The sequence below is a fragment of the Aotus nancymaae genome, unplaced genomic scaffold, assembly GCF_030222135.1.
Source record: "Aotus nancymaae isolate 86718 unplaced genomic scaffold, 86718_ANA_hifiasm-v0.15.2.pri h1tg000006l, whole genome shotgun sequence".
In the NCBI taxonomy this organism is placed as follows: domain Eukaryota; kingdom Metazoa; phylum Chordata; class Mammalia; order Primates; family Aotidae; genus Aotus; species Aotus nancymaae.
The window spans coordinates 69150565-69163033 of NW_026988417.1; the positions used below are offsets into that span (position 1 = coordinate 69150565).

General features: G+C 40.6%; 1 protein-coding gene across 1 annotated transcript in view; it reads right to left on the reverse strand.

Moving 5' to 3' along the window:
- The window catches only part of SCARB2 (scavenger receptor class B member 2), a 60387-nt gene that overhangs the window by 23085 nt on the left and 24833 nt on the right, over positions 1 to 12469 (reverse strand). The gene's annotated exons all lie outside the window — the stretch shown is intronic.

A 12469-nucleotide genomic window follows, 5' to 3' on the forward strand; every position in this document is an offset into this window, starting at 1 on the left:
TGTTGTATTTTCAGTGTAACATTCTCAATATAACATTTTATAGAGACTGCAGCTACTAAGCCTTAAAAAGCTGGAGACTGAAGCTATAATGTGAGAAGGGAATGAGGCCTAGGATAGAGTCTTCTTAAAAAAACTTGGTTTTCATTCTTTTCCTCCATGATTAGGGAGGTACAACAGTCGAGGGTCACCTTGACCAGGTAATCAAAGCCAATGAACTCTCTCCTGGGTTATGGTTTGGTCCTGAAGTATTTTCAACATGTTCAGTTCATAGATTTGTTTTGAATTTCAATTTGTTTACCAATCTTTTTGTTTCTAAATTGAATTACATTGAAATTTCATTTTCAAAAATGATGGCCAAGGCTTAGTAAATTACAGGAGTTCACTCCTGTTTCTTTTTTTGAGACAGGGTCGCGCTCTGCTTTTCAGGATGGAGGGCAGTGGCATGATTACAGCTCACTGCAGCCTCAACCTCCTGGGCTCAAACAATCCTCCCAACTCAGCCTCCCAAGTAGAACTACAGGAGCATGCCACCACACCCAGCTAACTATTTTATTTTTTTGTAGAGATGAGGTCTCGCTATGTTGCCCAGGCTGGTCTTGAATTCCTGGACTCAAGTGATCCTCCTGCTTTGGCCTCCCCAAATGCTAGGATTACAGGCACCAGCCACCATGCCTGGTCTCTGTTTCTGATATACCACATAGGTGGGTTCATGTTAGTGCCCCCAAATGAGGCATTAGAAAGTTCTTAGGAAGTGCCTGGTGCCAGGGCTGGGCCTAGAGTCAGTGTGAGTGATTAAGATGTGCTGAAACAAGTAGTAATCAAGATTTTTAAATGCACTATTTCTTAAAACCAAGATTTATGCCAAAAGTTTATGATGAACAAAATTTTAAATAAAAACAAGATCTGATCTTTTGTTCATCAAATGCTTCACACTGGCCCTAGCCCTGCCTGGTACACAGTAGATGTTCAATAAATTCCAGTGTCTGTTTTTTCCTTCCCTTTGCTTACCTGTCCTTCTTCCTAAACCAGCTAGGGTTATTATGTCTGACATGGTAGCCACCATGTCACCATGTGACTAGTGAGCACTTGAACTGTGGCCAACTGGAATTGAGATTTGTTGTGAATGTCAAATACATACAGAATTTCAAAAACAGTGCCAAGAAAAGAAAAAGAATGGCAAATATCTTTTAACCCTTTTTAATACTGATTACATATTGAAATGGTGCTATTTTAAATATAATGGGCAAAATTAAAATATATTATTAACATTAATTTTACCTGTTTCCTTCTACTTTTTAAAAAACGTGGCTACTAGAAAATCTGAAATTACATATGTGGTTCATGTAGCATTCCTATTGGACAGAGCTAATTTAAGAGCACAGGTTAGGAAGGCACTGGCCAGCTGGGCTACCCACATCTCCTCTGAGGCCTTTTTTCCAACCGAAGCAGCACAGGGGTATTTTTCTCACCCACCTGTGGATATCTGTACATGTCTTTAGCATTCAATTATAAACTTCTGAGTGACATCATTTAGATTGTGAAAGAATTATTAGGTAGCCTCAGATAGACTGTAAGCAAGCTGAAGGCTGAAGCTTGTACATAAAAGTGCTCCTCAGTGATGATGGAATTATGTCCCAATAAACCCATCATTAGTTGAAAAGATTGTAAGTTGAAAGTTTGTTTTTGATGCAACAGCTTAGTATCTTTCCAGTTTACAATGGGATATTAGCTGGATGTAACTCTATTGTCATTGGAGGGGCATACCAAATACGTATAATTATCACACCATCATGAAGTCAAAAAATCATTTAAGTTGAACCATCGTAAGTCAAGGACTGTCTGTATATTATATCTCTTTATACCTCTTATATCCCTTCTAGATTTTAAAATAAAAATAGATAAGAAAATAAACAAATGCATTCATATAGATGCATAAAAGTAGATGAGTCTTTGTATATTTTCCAGTAGAAAAACCATTTTTTTCTCTGCTCTCATACTGTAACAATTTATACAGACTTCTGTGACTTCCGGTCACCAAGAAGTGTGTGGCGTTTTCTCTCCACCAATAATAATTCTGCAGCGTCCTCCAACTCAATTCAATTCCGATACTTTCTACTTGGAGACAGCATCAGATTCTATAGGTTGAGATTGCCTTCCACTTCCTATGCCAATCGAAAGCCCCAGGCTGTTTAACCTGTGCTAATGGCTATACATTGGGATTCCCACCCCCCACTCCCTGCTTGGGCTCAATTAATTTGCTAGAGCAGCTTAGAGTACTAATGGAAACACTTACATTTTATTGCAAAGGATATTACAAAGTATACAGATGAAGAGGCACATTGGGCAAGTTATGGGGAAGGAGCTCAGAACCTCCACGCCCTTCACAGGCTCGCTACTCTCCAGGAACCTCCCCGTGTTCAGCGCTCTGGAAACTTGCCAAATTTAGTCTTTTTTTTTTTTTTTTTTAATGGAAGCTACATTACATAGGCATGATTGATTAAATCACTGGCCATTTGCGATCAACCCAACTTTCAGCCCTTCTCTCCTCCTGGGAGGTTGGGGGTTAGGGCTGAAAGTCCCAACCCTCTAATCCTGTCCCTGTCTTTCAGGACCAGTTCCTATCCAGATCCCATAGAGGCTGCCAGTCATCAGTCAACTCACTAGCATACAAAAAGACACTTATCACTTAGGAGATTCCAAGCATTTTAGGAGCTGTAGGCCAGGACATAAAGGAAGGCTAAATATATATTTCATCATGTCACACTTCCATAGCACTAAGCACCAATCTATGCCCACCAATCCTATGAATACCTAACACTTGCATAGCTCTTCAAAGAGTTTAACCCACATTATTTCATTTTATTTAATCCTTACAAGTCCGTAGTACAGACGGAGCATGTAGTACTGTCCCACTTCACAGATGGGGACACAGAGCACAGATAGGCAGAAGAGTCAGAACTTGATCCCAAGTCTTCTCATTAGCACAGGGTACTCCTCCCTCTGTGTGAGACAACCTCTCCTAACAGGTACCTGAGAAACGCCTGTAGGATGAAACCAGCTAACACCTCTAACAAATGCCTCTAACCAAAGCCAAATCTAAATGATAAATTACACACCCTTCCAGTTTACAAAGAATATACTTTAAAATCTGATAAGACACTTCAGTGTTAAAACACTTAAACAGCTTGAAGTTTGGTGTTTGCAGTGGACTTTTCATTTGCTAGACAACCATTCCCCTTTCTTCTGGTAATAGCCTTGATTTCCTTTCCTCTCTTGTACTGTACAGCTGTACAAGACCATCAGTAAAGGGTGCTATGGGTCTTGAGCTCAACTAGTTCCTTTCCTCTGGCTTCTGAATCCTGAGCACAGTGCCTCAAGACAGAAAACACTGTAAAAGAGCCAGGCGTGGTGACGTGCACCTGCTTGTGTCAGCTACTTGGAAGGCTAAGGTGGGAGGATGGCTTGAGCCCAGGAGTCTGACGTTACCGTGAGCTATGATGGTGCCACTGCACTCCAGCCTGGGAAACAGAGCAAGACCTTGTCTATACAAAAAAAAAAAAAAATTAAATATAAAAACAAGAAAACTCAGTAGGATTCCTCCCAGTGGCAGACACATGACGTGATAGTCGATACGTTCTCATGACTTGGATCTTTAAAGCAGCTGCCCTGCATCCTGCTTTTGTCTTCCAAGCTGCTTTCCTTGATTCTGTTAACCTACCTTATAGCCTTCAAATAGATTCCCCTTTTACTTAAATTAGCCAGCGGTAGTTTCTTTTGCTTATAACCAAAGACGCTTCACTGAGAAATCATAACTCAGTCTTTTTATAGTTAAGAATATGTAGATTCAGGACCAACTGGAAGTGTCAGGGGCAGGTTTAGAATCCTGGTGACCTCATCCAGGGTATTCCTTGATTTTACACAGAGGCTAATTCACAGTAATTTATTAGAATATGGAGGAAGAGAGGAAATTTCAAAGCCAAACTTTTGTGTAAGCCAAGGCTAGTGCCTGCAGAAAGGGGCATATTGATCAGTTACTGTTCTACAAGATCAAAGAAGACCAAAGGAACTTTCAGAAATACAAACAAGAGTTTGAAAAAACAAAACAACAATAAAAAACAAAGCAAATTTTCAGCCTAGGCAACTAATCAAGTAACCATACTTGAAAGTGCCTGGTATGGTCCCTGGTATTTAGTAGATGCTAATGAATCTTAGACTGTAGTATAACATTTGTGAATTACTATGATGGTCCTTGTCATTAAGAAAGGTTCAGTGGCTGGGCATGGTGGCTCACACCTGTAATCCAGCACTTTGGGAGGCCAAGGCGGGTGGATCACAAGGTCAAGAGATCCAGACTATCCTGGTCAACATGGTGAAACCCTGTCTCTACTAAAATACAAAAATTAGCTGGGCATGGTGGCATGTGCCTGTAGTTTGAGCTACTCGGGAGGCTGAGGCAGGAGAATCACTTGAACCCAGGAGGCAGAGGTTGCAGTGAGTCAAGATCATGCCACTGCACTCCAGCCTGATGCCTGGAGACAGAGTGAGACTGTCTCAAAAAAAAAAAGAAAGAATGAAAGAAAGAAAGGTTCAGTTATGCTCCATGAACTATTTAATCAGGTAGGAAAATGCACGGTTGGTTTCAGAAACAATTTTAGAAACAATAGAGTGAGATAAGGAATGGAAATCAAAAGGGATAATAGGTGGAAAATTAACAACTGTACATCTAATTCCTCAGAGGTGCTTGACAGATTGGATGCATATAATACTATCATAGAATCGTTATCTTTCAGTTATATTGGTTCCTTTATTCACCTAATCCTCTGTTGAGAATTATTATTAAGAAGGGATTGAGCACTGGATACAAATGAGATTGAGATCTGGCTGGCAGGGTTTACATTACTCACTGCTTCTGTGCCTCAGTTTCCTCATCTGTAAAATGGAAGTAATAATCTACTCACCTTGTAGGATTGTTGTAAGAATGAAATTCACATAAATTCAGTTAGAACACTACCTGGCACACACCAGCTGCTTAGGAGGCATTAGCTACATGTGCAACGGCTTGTGCTAAGCTCTTGAGATAATGTGACATTAAGTCTTGGTTCTTGTCCTCCAAGAATCCACAGTAGAGCATGGGAGACTAGAGGCCAATAAGTGTGATATGGGCACACAAATGAGGAAGGGATGGCAACTGGAAGGGGACTTCTGCAGGAGACACTTTTGCTTGCTTCTGGAAAGAGGGGCGTTCCAACAGAGGCAGAGGGAGGGTGAGGGCGAGCAGCACAACATGAAAGCACTTCCCACATAACGGGTGAAAGAGCTGTGGTCTTGGAGGAGGAGGACACACTTTAAAAGACCATCACAGATCCAGGCAAGACTAGGGTGATGAACACATCAACATGGAAGGAGTACTGAAGTCCCAGGGTGACCACGGAGAAGAGGGAGAGCAAGGGGAGCCAGCCAAAGGCACAGGCTGAGAACTCCCTAACCTTGACTTTGAGTACGCTTCCCGCTCAGCTGACTGAAGGAGGCAACCTCTAGATACAAAGCAGGATACTGAGAAGTGGCGAGAACAGAATTGGGAGAAGACTCATCCACTTATTGACAGTGTGCAAGGAAGTTTCACTCCTTAAGATGGAAACATCTCCCTGGTCTCCCTGTCCCCAGGCAGTGACACATAGGCTCATGAAGGCAATTCACCAAATGTACCACGTGCATTTAAAACTCACACATACCTGGTTATAACCTTTTGTGCATGATAAGATGGTGTGAGAGATCTTTTTCTATTTTTCTTACTTCTGAGCAGTTTTTTTTTCTCAAAATCTGTTTCTATTTTGACAAAACAAATACAGTTTTAGCTACCAATCTAAAAACATTATTAGAGAAAAGTGAGTCAAGTTTAGAAAAAAGGATAAAGCATTCTCCTATGATAATGGAAACAATGATCATGGTGTTCTTAAATTTTTTATTGTCTCTCTATGTTAAGAAAATATTTATATAACTTGGCTCTGAGACAGTTGAACTAAAGAGTTGACAGGACAGAATTAGACAGTTCAAACAAAATTCCTGCCTTTGCTAAATTTCAGGGAAGATACTTAGATCCTGAAGAAATTAAATGTGGAAAAATAGAACTATAAGAAAATAGACTTGAATATCAAACCATGCTTTTTTTTTTTTTTTGAGACAGAGTCTTACTCTGTTACTCAGGCTGCAGTGCAATGGCTTGGTCTTGGCTCACTGCAAACTCCGCCTCCTGGGTTCAAGCGATTCTCCTGCCTCAGCCTCCCAAGTAGCTGGGATTACAGGTGCCCGCCACCATGCCTGGCTAATTTTTGTATTTTTAGTAGAGATGGGGTTTCACCATGTTGGCCAGGCTGGTCTCGAACTCCTGATCTTGTGATCCGCCCACCTTACCTCCCAAAGTGCTGGGATTACAGGTGTGAGCCACTGTGCCCTGCCCAGGAGTAGGACTTTTAAAGCTCAGAAATGATAGAAAAATTTAAAAACAGTACACTTGACTACATATATATTTTAAAAATTAACAAGGCAAACAATGGAAAAAACAGTTGCCCCAGATGAAACATAAATAGTTCACAGAGTGGCATGAACACTCCAGAACCCAGACAAGCAAATAGGCAAAGGACAAGAACTAAAAAACATGAGAACATTCAACCCATGTGATAATCAGAGGAGAAAATGAAAACCGATCTCTATGGCCAGGAAAGGAACAGTTAAGTGTAGTAATACATTCACTCTAATAAATATTATCATCATTAAAATTCATATGTATAAAGACCAAAATATAACATTGAAAAAGCCTATGCTATAACAGGTGAATAAAAGGCAGTGTATTTTGTTTACATACATGTATATCATATGTACGTAGTATGATAACCATCTAAAACTCATCCACGGAAAAATAGCCAAGAAGAAAGCCACTAAAATGTTAGCATTGGTTATTTTTGAGATAGTAAAGCCAATATGTTCAAAACTTGTAACTTTACTGCATTTTCAAGTTTATCTTTAGTCATTAATATACGAGACACATACGTACATGTAATTTTTATAATATAAAATACAGTTTACACTCTCAAAGATAATGCTGTATATAATATTGTATATATTGATTATATTTGAAAATACAGTATTATTTGATGCCAATGAATAATAAACAAACTTAAGATATAGCCCCCACATCTTTTTAAATAATACAAGCCTAAAAAAAGAAATGAATAATCCAAACAGCAAAACTAAGAAACCCAAAAATAGATATTTCATGGGATATTGTAAATTTGATAGATACTTCTTAGAGATATGAAAATTAATTGGAAGTACCCTTACACAAATTGTTTTCTTTTTTAATTCTTGAAATGTTAAATGGTAGGCAAAATAGAAAAAGATATCTGACAAGACAAAAAATAAACCTCAAAAAAGCTGCAGAAGCCATGGAATACCATGACTTTGATACAAATTTTATACAAATATGTCCCTAAGCAAAAGGATCATAAGGCCAGGGAGCCTTGAATTCACCGGACCATTAAGGGCTGCTCAATCCACAGCTTTACAAAAATGTAAATCATACACTCCATTCCTTCAACCAGACTGACTGGTTGTTATCAACAATTGGAATGGCCATCATCTTTCTCCAAAAACATTACTATTCTGAACTCCCCAATATGTGAAAGGTTTGGGAAATGTGCCACTGTAAAGCCTGTGTCAGATGAGTTAGGCCCTCCACAGCCTTGCTTGGACCTTCCCCATTTCAGAGGTTTCCCACCACCAAACCAGTGCATACTAACTGGTGAGAGGGCTCCATGCCCTCCCATTCCTTTGCCCCAGGCCCCCTGGCATACAACTGACGGAGTCAGCTGACTCAGTTGGGAGAAAACACTGGAGGAGGAACTACTGGAATGTTCTGTCTTATCCAGCCTAAACAATAGCATCATAAAGCCACAAGTGACAGAAATCAGACCCAGTGAATGACTGCAAAAAACAAATGTAGAGACCAGTAGACCCCATAGGGGTCTGGACAGCTCCCTAAAAAGCCATGTTTTTCTACAAATCCCAGATCTCATGACCCACTCAGCCCTGTTAGGAGCTCTTAGCAGCCTGCACGGCACATGTGCATATTCCTAACAAAGCCATTCATTTTCAGGGCCTAATTCCCCTTTCCTGAACCTATACTTGGGTTTCCTGAATGAAGTTCTATGGTTCCAGCTGAGCTATTAGGTGTAAGAGTGATTAGTGTTAAAAACCTATTAGTGTAAAAGTGACTGCAGTTTTTGTCATTACTTTTAAATACTTTTTAATAATTGTGTCCCATAGTGTTAAACAGTTTTTCCACATGTGTCCTATGAATTTAAACCATGGTTGAAGATGTTTCATTCACATATTCCACAAATATTCATTAAACAGCAGACAGAGATAAAAGGACTCGGTCACTGCACCCTATAGAGCTTCCAGTACATTGGGAAGAAAGATACCTAAGCCAGTTATTAAAATGCACTTAATCACTGTCATAATGGATACACATATTTATTAGTCGGTTCTCATGCTGCTGAGAACCGACTAATAAATATGTGCATCCATTATGAGAACCAAGGACATACCTGAAACTGGGTCATTTATAAAGGAAAGAGGTTTAATTGATTCACAGTTCAGCATGGCGGGGGAGGCCTCAGGAACCTTACAATCATGGCAGAAGGGGACGAAAACATAGCCTTTTTCACATGGCAGCAGCAAGGAGAAGTGCCCAGCAGAAGGGTTTTTGTTTGGTGCTTGTTTTTTTATTTTATTTTAGACAGAGTCTTGCTCTGTCTCCCAGGCTGGCATTCAGTGGTGCAATCTCAGCTCACTGCAACCTCCACCTCCGGGGTTCAAGTGATTCTCCTGCCTCAGCCTCCTGAGTAGCTGGCATTGCAGGTGTGTGCCATCATACCCAGCTAGTTTTTTTTGTATTTTTAGTAGAGATGGGGTTTCACCATGTTGGCCAGGCTGGTCTTGAGCTCCTGACCTCAAGTGACCAGCCTGCCTTGACCGCCCAAAGTGCTGGGATTATAGGCGTGAGCCACAGTGCCCAGCCATAAGGGGTTTTTTAAAAGTCCTTTATAAAACCATCAGATCTGGTGAGAACTGACTCACTATCAAGAGAACAGCATGAGGGTAATTATCCTCATGATTAAATTACCCCCACTGGGTCCCTCCCAGGACATGTGGGGATTATGGGAACTACAATTCAAGATGAGATCTGGCTGATGGGGACACAGCCAAACCATGTCAACATACCACTTTATAACTGGTATAAAGTGGTATACTTGATACTTATTTTTTTTATTATTTTTTTTTGAGATGGGGGTCTCACTCTGTCACCCAAGCTGGAGTGCAGTGGTATAATCTCGGCTCACTACAACCTCCTGGGCTCAAGTGATCTTCCCACCTCAGCCTCCCAAGTAGCTGGGGAAACAGGCACATGCCACCAGGTCTGGCTAATTTTTTGTATTCTTGTTAAAGACAGGGTTTTGCCATGTTGCCCAGGCTGGTCTTGAACTCCCAAGCTCAGGTGATCTGCCCAACTCAATTCCCCAAAGTGCTGGGATTACAGGCATGAGCCACCGTGCCCAGTCTACTTGACATTTTAAATAAGATGTAACAGGGAGAGAGTATCCCAAGTCAGGCAAGTCTCAGAAGGAGGTAGCATTTGACTAAGTAAGATGTGAAGGTCAAGAGAGGTAGCAGTGACAAATTCATTCTTGACTGAAGCAACAACATGAATACTGGCAAGGTAGTGTGTTTGGGGAGCTTATAAATCATGGGAGTGGCTGGGCGTGGTAGCTCATGCCTGTAATCCCAGCACTTTGGGAGGCTGGGGCGGGTGGATCACTTGAGGTCAGGAGTTTGAGACCAGCCTGGTCAACATGGTGAAACCTTTTCTCTATCAAAAATACAAAAAATTATCTGGGCATGGTGGCACACACCTGTAATCCCAGCTACTGGGGAGGCTGAGGCAGGAGAATCACTTGAACCTTGGAGGCAGAGGTTGCAGTGAGCCAAGATGGCGCCACTAAACTCTAACCTGAGAGACAGAATGAGGCCCTATCTCAAAAAAAAAAAAAAAGAATTCATGGGAGTATGGTTGGAATTATGCTGTCTAATATGGTAGCCACTAGCCACATGTGCTACAAGTGTAAAATGCACACAGGATTTCAAAGACTGTATAAAAAAAGATTGTAAAGTATCTCATTAATAATTCTAAATATTGATAACATATTGGAATGCCACTATTTTGGAAATTATTGGGCTAAATACATTATTAAAATTAATTTTGCCTGTTCCATTTTACTTTTTTAAAATGTTAGTATTAGAAAGTGTTAAATTACCTATGTGGCTCATGTTAAATTCCTACCGGAAAGCTCTAGCTAGAGTATAAAATTCTAGGTTGAAAATGCCAAAAAATAAAGAGGTTAGACATATAGAAGGAGCCAGATCTCTGAGGCCCTGAACATCACACAGGGAGAGTCACTAGGATACTGAGCAGGAAAGAAGAAACTATCAGATGTATTCTTTGAAAATAACTAGCAGTAGAGTAGAAGAGCTGAGAACTGGGATTAAAACCGAGGCAGCAAAGCTCATAGAGGCAAAGACGAGACTGAGTGACCCTCTCACCTTTCAACCTCCTGAATCCGCTCAGGGTTTCTTAACCTTCTGTGTGTCACAGGCCCCTTTGGCAGTTTTACCACTATGGCAAAACCTCTAGACTCCTTCTCAGATCAACAGAATTTTATTTTATTTTATTTTATTTTTTGAGATAGACCCTCGCTCTGTTGCCCAGGCTAGAGTGCAGTGGTGTGAACTTGGCCTCCTGGGTTCAAGTGATTCTCCTGCCTCAGTCTCCTGTGTAGCTGGGATTACAGGTGTGTACCACCACACCTGGCTAATTTTTGTATTTTTTGTAGAAATGGGGTTTCACCATATTGGCCAGGCTGGTCTTGAACTCCTGATCTCAAGTGATCAGCCTGCCTTGGCCTCCCAAAATGCTGGGATTATAGGCGTAAGCCACTGCAATAGGCCAGATCAACATTTTTAAATATAGAAAACAAAATATCCAGGATTACAGAGAAACCAATTGTATTGAAACACTGTTATCATTTTTAAAATCTGTTATACAGCAATATGTATGTTTTATTTTTTCCTTTTTTGAAACAGGGTGTCACTATCACCCAGGCTGGAGCACAGTGGTGTGATCAGAGCTCACTGCAGCCTCAATCTCCCAATCTCAAGCAGTCCTTCCAGCCTTCTGAATAGCTAGGACTACAAGTGTGTGCCACCATGCCTAATTTTTTGTATTTTTTTTTTTTTTTGAGACCGAGTCTTGCTGTTGCCAGTCTAGAGTGCAGTGGACAATCTCGGTTCACTGTCACCTCTGCCTCCCGGATTCAAGTGATTCCCCGCCTCAGCCTCCCAAGTAGCTGGGACTACAGGCGCATGCCACCACGCCTGGCTAATTTTTTGTATTTTAGTAGAGACAGAGTTTCACTGTGTTGGCCAGGATGGTCTCGATCTCCTGACCTCATGATCCACCTGCCTCTGCCTCCCAAAGTGCTGGGATTACAGGTGTGCGCCACCATGTCTGGCCATGTGTGCTTTTTTACTGATACTTTAAGTCAGATATAGCAGCAGTTCTGATAATTATTGTAATAATACAGGTACTGCTAACACTACTTTAGTTTGTTGTATACATCTATTCTCGAAGGAAATGCTAAATGTTAGTGAGAGGCTAAAGAAAAGAAAATATAATTTTTTCCCACGCAAGTCATAGACCATCCTGAAATTTATCCAGTAACCCCTAAGGGATCCGTGGTTCCCAGGTCAGAACCCTTGTAAAATGTTCCTAGACTTTCCTCAAGAATAAGTTAGTTATGAAGGGAACATGAAGGGTAACAGTCAGATACTGTTTCACCTCTAGAATTTATTCCCATGACCATATCTAAAAGAACACACCTAAAGCAACAGACACAATGACCCAACAGACATTTTGGTAGAAGAGTATCAAGTTTTCTGCAGGTTAGGATTAGAATCCATGTCTTTCTCTCAGGAAATGAGGATAATGACCACAATAAAGCAGCCAAGCAACCCAGAAAGAAATTTGTTTGTTAGGGTTTTGAATTCTCAGGTGAGATTAACTCCTGCAGGAGGCAGAGTCTCCATCACATCTTAAGGAATTTCATTTAAAAACAACAACAACAAACAATAGGACCCTTAGATCCTGATCCTGGTTGAACTTCTAATTGTCGTCAGCAGGAGAGCTTGAAATACAACCTTCTACATTGTTTACTTAGGCATAAAACACATACAAAATGGCGTTTTAAAATAAGGACCCAAGTATTTTCTTAGATTTCTTCAGATGGCAACAGGGTTCATCTTTATAATTCTACATATTTATTTGTACAGACTAAAACAATTAATCCACAAAGAC